This window comes from Pygocentrus nattereri, chromosome 11 (assembly GCF_015220715.1).
Source record: "Pygocentrus nattereri isolate fPygNat1 chromosome 11, fPygNat1.pri, whole genome shotgun sequence".
Classification (NCBI taxonomy): Eukaryota; Metazoa; Chordata; class Actinopteri; order Characiformes; family Serrasalmidae; genus Pygocentrus; species Pygocentrus nattereri.
This window is the reverse complement of record NC_051221.1, coordinates 36,019,793-36,028,639: the sequence shown is the minus strand read 5'-3', so window position 1 is coordinate 36,028,639 and position 8,847 is coordinate 36,019,793.

The window sequence follows — 8,847 nt, the reverse complement described above, 5'->3', positions numbered from 1 at the left end:
CCGAGTCTGGGAAACCAAGTGTATATTCGTTTCTTATACTTGTAAAATTCCTGTCCCCCCACCAGAGGGCGCATTGAACCTGTTTTTCTTGCAAAGCAAGTTTGATTTTCATGCCATAAACTTTACTGTGTAGACCATAAAGCTTCCAAGCTAAAGTCAATTTCTGTAAACAAATGAAATAAATAGGGATACACAACAAAAATATTCTGGGAATAATGCTCAATCCAAACTCTGATTATGATGTTCTATTTCTTCTAAACACCCAGTGATAAGTGGACCAAACCTCACCCTTTGTTCAAGCTAGGCTGCCAGCTCATCTGTGTACCAACATTTAAACAGAGAGGATGGGACATGACTAATAATTCCTAAAAATGAGTCACATCAATAGAAGACAACCCTAGAAACAGTTGCTGGCAAAATATTGGCTGTCCTTTGCAACAATCAGGTTATATCATATGATACTCTGATCTATAGTTCCTGCCACATTAAAGCAATGCTACGTAGGGAAGTGTCCTAAGGCACAAAATGTAAGGCATCATACAAAAGATGTCCATAATTAATGCAAGTAAAAAAAGTGTGAATTTTCAAACTTGTAAAGCTATGGTCACTGTATAATTCGGACTCATTCGTTTGCCAAAATGCTGTCAAAAGGGAAAAGAGGATGGGAAAACTGCCAGAGGTGGGCTTTATCATCTAGATTGGAAACTCAAGAGACCAGCATGAGTGAAAAGTTAGAACATTATAATAGAAAACCATAACTAAAACAAATAAAAAAGTGAAGATTACACTTTTCATTAGAAGTGGACAATATGACAAAAGTAATATCACAATACTTCAGTAAGTTTTCACGATATATGATATGTCATTTATTTTTTCTCACATCTGATAAGCTGAAACAGACAAAGCAGTAAAAATACTATGAAAAACTATGAATACAGTTGTATGTGCAACATTTTAGATCTTACACTAAATCCACTCAAAAACTAATTATGCTCTCTTTGTAATCAAACATGCAGTCGGAAAGTGTTTTTAAGTACTGACAGTGTCCTCAAGACGCTCAGAAAACCATCTTGTAACATAATGTGACATAATTTATCATGATAAATCTTGTAGGAACTAGCTCTACTCTACATAATAACTCACCTCTGCCTAATAGCCCCCTCACTGCGTGGTAAATTGTGTAGTCAAGGTTGAATATGTTGTCTTTGCCCAGGATGTGTCCTGTTTTTGGGAGCTGAAAAACACATCTGTCAGGGATTTCTATATTGCCTAACATGTCTGGGATCTCCCTGTGCCTCCAACCCTTTTTGAAAACCAAAATATGATCACCCTATTTAATCTTTTTTTACAAGCTGTCTACTAGTCAAAATCATCAATTCCTCTTATAGATACTAAACCCCGACCCCCATAGTTCTATATAAATCAAAAATATAATTAGGGTGTTCTAACATTACACAGGTCTGCCCTGCGATGGACTGGCGACCTGTCCAGGGTGTATCCTGCCTTCCGCCCGAAGACTGCTGGGATAGGCTCCAGCACCTCCCCGCGACCCTGACGGAGAAGCGGCTTAGAAAATGGATGGATGGATGGATAACAATACACAGTAGGTTTAGTCATATGTAGCATTCTCTGAAGTGGTGTGTTTTGTGGGTTTTCTTCTTGGTCTTGTTTCCTTCTCTTAGGCGAGATCACAGAATCACAGGACAAAAGTACTTGAAAATCAGCGGATCTAAGTGAAAGCCACACAGTGAGGCCTCTAAACATGCTGTTATGTTCTCACACACTGTTCTCTTCTGAGTGCAGGTAGATCTTTTTCACCATCAGCAGTTAAATTCAGTTTAAATGACGTGGGACGAATAGATCAGTAAGTAGATTTTTTTGGTGGAACCTTGAAAACAATTCAGTTTTTGTGAAGCAGCCCAAATGTAAGCGATCATATGCAACACTAAACAGTGAACTTTTTGAAGATGGGTGGTGACTGGTTGGTTATAAAAATCTAAAAATCTAAGTGAAATTTGACCTCAGTGGATTAATAGGTGGATTAGTAGTTAATAGTAGCCCATATGTGTCAACCGTCCTCTAGTCCTTAATTAGGACGTTGAAAACAGTCCGACTAGCAGTGACACTGACTCTGAAATCTCCAGCAACGTTGCTGTGTCTGATACGCTTGTGTAAGCACCATTCCCACTGCTATGCTACTACCATGTTAGTATCACTGTTGAGATGGGTACCCCACCCATGTAATAGGTCATCAATAGTGGTCTCATGGTCAGAAACGGGGGTAGAGGATGGCTGAATTGTGCCTCATAATAGACAGGCTACAGCCTATATGTATGAATCTATATTGTAGACCTGTAAAGTAGGTGGACCTCCTATAGTAGTCAGCAAGTGCAAGTAAAATGGTGTTTCTAACGATGAGAGGCTGAATGATGAGGATACATGCGGTCCAAGCATGCTGATGAGGCGTATTGATAGTGCTTTTAGGTGCACCTACAGGAGTATGCCTTTCATCTTCACTCTTAGGCAAGAAAATTCTGCACTTCTTACATGCACATCTGTAAGGCAAACATCACAAGGTAGTTATATCATGACTGATAGCAGTGAAAACAGTAACATTTACACTTTTCATTAGTTCACAAAATATATGGGCTGGGGAGTTTTGCCAGGGTTTTTTCTTAATCCTAATACGAAGAATCATCAAGGCAAAAACCAGGCTAGCTATCTGCCTGCTCTGCTTGGAGCGCTTTTAACAGGTTTGAAAATCACGCTCGGCCATCTCTGTTTGTAAAAGATTTGAAGCTGGGCTTGAAAACACAGCCCTGAGAGCCAAAGACTCATTTTTTTCTGCCTCTGTCGATATAAGCTTGTTAGTGTTTATTTAGATGGATGGCTTTTTCATCACAATCCATGAAACCTTGTTGAAAACCAATCTGCTCACACTACTTCATTTTTGTCCGAACCACTACACTTCCCACAGAGTGGCCGAGCATGGCCTCTGAGGGTGTTAAAGAGATCAGGGGGTAGGGAGGCCGGTAGGTACAGCTAGCAAAGCAGCTGCTTTGGCAGGACATCCTCTGAACCAATAATCCCGGTAATTTTCATAGCTCGGGGAGTAGCCGCCCATCTAAATTGCACAGATGTTTCCCACGCTTGCGGCCTGATTGATTTCCCTGCTGGGGAACGTAATTGTCTGATCCAGTTCTCTCGGACAGTTTCTCTCGGTAGATATCTCTAACACTTTGAATCATGGCTCTTTCCTCCTGAAGAGAAACGCCAGGGGCCTCACTGATGAGATTAGTGTCTGGCTCTGCAAACACCAGCCTCTGGCTTTGCTAGTGCCGTGTTCTCCTTTTCAGTAATCGCCTCAGTTAGATCAACATATAATCACATGACAGCAAAGATTCTTGTAAAAAAAAGTGTTTGTAGCCACTAACACTTGTGTTCTTTAGTCAGTTTCCAGGAGTATTGATGCTGGTTCTGTGTTCATGTGGCAATAGAGCTTAATTCTCAAATTTTTCACTGTGTTCCAAATTCAGATTTTATTGTCTCTGGATACGATACTGGAAGTGTCTTACTAAGCACTGTGCCAAGGTCAAATCTATACAGCTCTTGCTATTAAGCATTACTTGTTACAACTGTATTTCCCTCATGTAGATATAGCTTTCCTGAATATCTCAACAATACTGCATGCAGTGCTTCTTCTGTTTGTATTTTAAAGCATCGTTTTATACTTTTACCCCATGTTAAGATAATGCTTTATTGGCGAAACGTTATTTTGTCCTGATTATTTATCCTTTGGAAGTGAGTGCACAGAGCTCTTGCTGGTTTAGAAATTCTGGCCTGTGAGAGAGGCTTTCGTGTTTTGTTCTGCCTGTCAAAGCAGGAGAGATTTCTGTGTCAGCAAATACTGTCAAAAGAGCATATATGTCAGCCCCTCCCTAGCCCACCCCCCTTCGTTTGACAAAGCTAGATCTGGTACATCACTTAGCCTCTCAATAACATCAACTGAATAATGCGTTTCTCATTTTTTTAGAGTTAGGAGGGCCTGTCAAGTGGCTCTAGTCCTGCAAATTGTGGTCATGCTATGAAAGATTTGAAAGTTGTTGTGTTTGTAGTTCAGTTGAATGGCCCTGCAGCTGGCCTCTGCCAAGTGTTTGTCTTGTCTATTGAGTGAGGTTTGCTGTAGTCTCTGTCTGTCTGAAGCTGATCTAATGGCCTGCCAAGCCATTGTCATGTTATTAAATTATATGAGGCTGTAACTTACATGAACTATTGGAATAAAAATGGGAGGTCTCTGACTAAGGAAAATAACCAGTATGGGTTATGCTATTCATTTTGGTTTATTGTAGGAACTGATAGGAAATCCTGGGTCATTGTCAAGTCCAGAAATGAGTGATTTAGGCATGTAGCTAGTAGATTTTCTGCAAAAAAAAAAAAAAAAGCTTATAATGGTTGCCTCATGTTTTACTGACTAGAAGAACAGGTCCTCAGAAACAACCATGTCTGCTTATTCACGGCTTGGGATATTTTGAGAATGGAAGTTTTTAAATGGTCATGAAAGAGATGCCACAGGCAGGCGATTTTGGAACTTCCTACAAGGTAGTGATTAGCCTGAGGAATTAAAAGCCTGATTTTAAAAGCTTTAAAAACTTGATTCATGGAAAATTGATTTTTGTTCTATTTTATTGCTGCTGTTTTGCACATCCTTGGTTTTAAATTTTGACAGGAGAAATAGGAGCTTCAGTAACTTATATTTAATTAACTTTAATAACTTTGTTTGAAGGTTTAACAAGTTCATCTATTTTAAAAATAAGTTTTATTTAGCTTTTCATTTTTTATTTAGCAGGAAATTTCATTACAGTCGTGAATTTTTGAATAAATTGTTCACCTTCATTGTTTTCATTTTTAGCTATCAAATTAATAATACAATTTCAAGCTAAATTTAAAAGCTGATAACTACGTATAACTACATAAGAGATATTTGGAAATTCACAATCCGAATGATTAGTTTTTCTTTTCAGTAATCAATACATTATTCAACTATCAAGTTAGTCATTGGTTGCAGCCCTACTGGGGAGTCAAGGTGGTGCAGGATGAAGTGCAGTCCAGTGTTAACTGCATTATCCACTGACCTGTTCGCCCAGTAGGCAAACTGCTGTGGGTCCAGCAAGTGTCCTGTGACCTCCTTCAGGTAGGTCAAAACCAGTCATTTGATCATGACCAGGCCTAACGATCACAGACGTCAGAGCGGTGGGCCTGGAGTCATTCAGTAGTGTGATAGTGTTTCTTGAGGACCATGATGATGGAGCATTTGAAGCAAGAGGGGACTTCATACAGCTCCAGGGATCTGTTGAATACCTGTGTGAAGATTAGAGCTAGTTGGTCAGCAAAGCATTTGAGACAGGATGGGGAAACACTGCATGGACCTGCTGCTTTCCTGGTCTTTTGTCTCTGGAAGAGCTGGCTCACATCCACTTCATATAACTGAGGGTGCAGCCCTTGCCAGGGGTCTTGTGTTGTTGAGCTGGAGTGATAGAGCTTCTCTCTCAAACCTGCAATAGAAGTCGTTCAGGTAGTCAGCCAGGTTTTTGTTTGCATTGGCAGGAGTTCATGGTCTTCTGTAGTCTGTGATGTCTTGAAGGTCTTGCCATACTGATGCAGGCTCATTGGCTGACAACCTGTTCTTCAGCTTCGCAGTGTAGCTTCTTGTAGCTACTCTGATCATCTTTGTCAGTGGTCCTGTTTGTACCAGGCCCTATCTCCGCTTCTGTGGGCTTGATTAAGCTGTCTTAGTCTGGTTGTGAACCATTGATGTATGTGCAGTTAAGGTCTTTGTTGGCACACACATTTCTTCACAAACACTTATGTAAGATGTCACAGTGTCAGTGAGTTCATCCAGGCTGTCAGTTACAGGTTTAAAAACACTCAAATCAGTACATTCAAAACAGTCTTGCAGTTCTTGCTTTGCCTCTCTGGTCCATTTCTTTTGGTCCATCTGTTTCTACTACAGGCTTTGCAGATATTACTTTGTGCCTGTGGGTTCAGAAATGTAATTAATTAATCCATTCATCCACATTGAAGAGAACATGTTGCACCATACTCTTCTCTCTCCCTCTGAGCATTTATTACTGTAAACTTCTATTTGCAAAACAGTTCAAGGATGGACGGAATTGGAAAACTAGTCTACATGTGCTCATTTCTGCAATGACTTATGATTTATAAATATATTCAAATATACTTGTTTTTGTATACCATTTATAATGAGATGCCAAGAACTTTCCTTAAGGATGAGTTTAACATGAAAAGCTTGTTTTATAAATAAGGCTCCATGTGTTAAAACTTGCATAAAACAATGTCTCATGCATCAGGCAGCATAAACATTAATCATTTTATGTAATAACATTCTGTTAAGAAGCTTATAGAGGCATCAGTGTCTTTGACTCTTTGATTCGGTACTTTGATTGACTCTGTATTTTTTCCTAGAATGAAGCTTTTCAGCTCAAACCGCACGGAATAACTTTGTTACATTTTAACCACCTAATTATAGAGACATTTTGAAGAATCAGTGGAATTCACCTTAAGACATGCAAATGCCACATGCTAATAGTCTGTTTTCACTTCAGCTAATGTTACTAGCGTAGTCATATCATAACTTATTTCACCTCATACCTTTTAGTTTGAAACCAATGAGTTTCTCAAGGCTTAGTTACCTGATACCAAACCTGATAAATTGGCTAAATTAATGAACTTGATCTTCTAAGTCTTCTAAATGAATATGTGACTTTTTATACTTGAATAAACTTGACATAACTATTCGAATGCTTTAAAGATTCTGACTCATCCCTAATATTCATACATCTTTTTTATATTCTGGTCTTCGAGCCGGTCTGGTTAATCGATCTCCACTAGCCCTGATGTTGTGTGTGCCCTGCTTCCACTTTTGAAATATAAAATCATGATAAAAGTGAATTGAATTTATTTGAATTTAACTTATTTTTGATACTTTTGATGACAACTGTATCAAAATAATTTTTAGAATGATTTGGAAAAGACAAAGAAGAAAAGAAAAGCAACAAAAACACCAGTCAACATCTGAGTGGCTGGCTCCTTGATATATGGAGAGCAGACATCATCAGAGTTGCCAGGTTCATTGTTTTCCTGTCAAATTGGGCTTTTTTTTTAAGTCACAGTGTGTATTTATTTGGGCTGTTTTCTGTACTGCTACTGCCAGAAAGATTGATTGCAGACAGTAGAACATGAAACTAAATTGTCAAATTAGTTTATATTGATCCTGGTTTGAAGAGCTGGAAACCTAAAGACAGGTAGGCAGGTACAGTGGACTACAGCGCATTTGATGTCATGTCACTGATTCACATTCAGCTTCAGCCAGGCATACAGGCATGGAATTTCTAAGAAGAGACCTCAGTAAATCATCATTTAAAATCAGATTAAATACAAGAATAAGGTTATTCATGAAAATGGGTTGACAAAAGGGAGAATGAGTGCATGAAGAGAGAGAGAGAGAGAGAGAGAGAGAGAGAGAGAGAGATGCATAAATGTTAACTAGCTAGTAAATAAACAGCAATAAAAGAGAGACAAATCATTTGTCAAGGATGTCTAAGGGTTTGATGTCTAGTAGCAGTATTTACAGAAGTTGTAATGTAGATTAAACCAACAAAAGTACATTTAAAGATTTATTTAAGCACAAAACTGACTTGTAATTATAACTAAGGCAAATTCCTTTCTTCATAAGTTTACATCAACGGATTTTTACAATAATGTGGAAACATTTTAGGCAGCCATAAATATAATTTAAAACAATCTATCTTGACGCTATTTATTAAAGTATTTGTTATAAAACCCTGCTAGAAGAACACCGTTTTGACTACAGAGTTCTCACTGCACTCCAGGCATTGCGGTTCTGCAGGTGCTGCAGTCAGTTCTGTCAGCAGCACCTGATATAATTTAATAATCATTTAATTTTGCACATTACTCTATGTAGTACCCATCCCTTTCTCTCATCATATATAGTCATTAGATTTTGATTGATAGACCCTACAATGTTAAAAACATCTTGACATAAAGTTAAAGACTAGCTGGCATTAGATGGCGATCCAAAATGATTTACAATTGTAAAAAAAATTGTTAAAACATCTAAGACATTTTTCTGGATGCTCAGAGCATACGATGATATCAGTGACATCAGTACTAAAAAGGCCAATACTGTGATTATATATTGTATGATTATTGCATTGTATAATGTGCAGGGTATAATAGAGTGTAGACTGAACGAGGCAATGTCTGATGTATGACACTATGGTTTTAAGCTGAATTTCTTCTATTGAGTGAGGAGAGCTTTCAGGGCCCTGTAAAAGTCAGGCGTGGCAATGGAGAATGAAGAACTGGTGGAAAGTGGGAAAAGCTTCTGAGATCAAGCAGCATGCAGCACTGCTCTGTCAGTTTTCTGAAGATGTGGATAGGTGGCCATGCCATAAGTGATGTAAGCTGTCGTTAATTGTTGTAATTTGCTTGTGTGACTTTCATCAAGAGTCCACGATAGTCCATTAAATGTCAGAGAAATAGAGTCGAGTCTCTGCATAAGATTCCATACACGAGAGCCAAAGCCCCCCTGTTGTATGGAAAAGCTGAGCTGTATCATTCTGTGTGTGTGTGTGTGTGTGTGTGTGCGTGCATATGTGAGAGAGTGATTGGCTCCAGAAGAGGGAGAGTGTACTGATGTGTGTGTTTGTGAGTGCGAGGGACTCAATTTCTGCTTTAGTGCTCAGTTCTAACCAGCACACCTACATCGTCTTCACAGCGTCATGGGGTCCGTTCACCTCATACAAA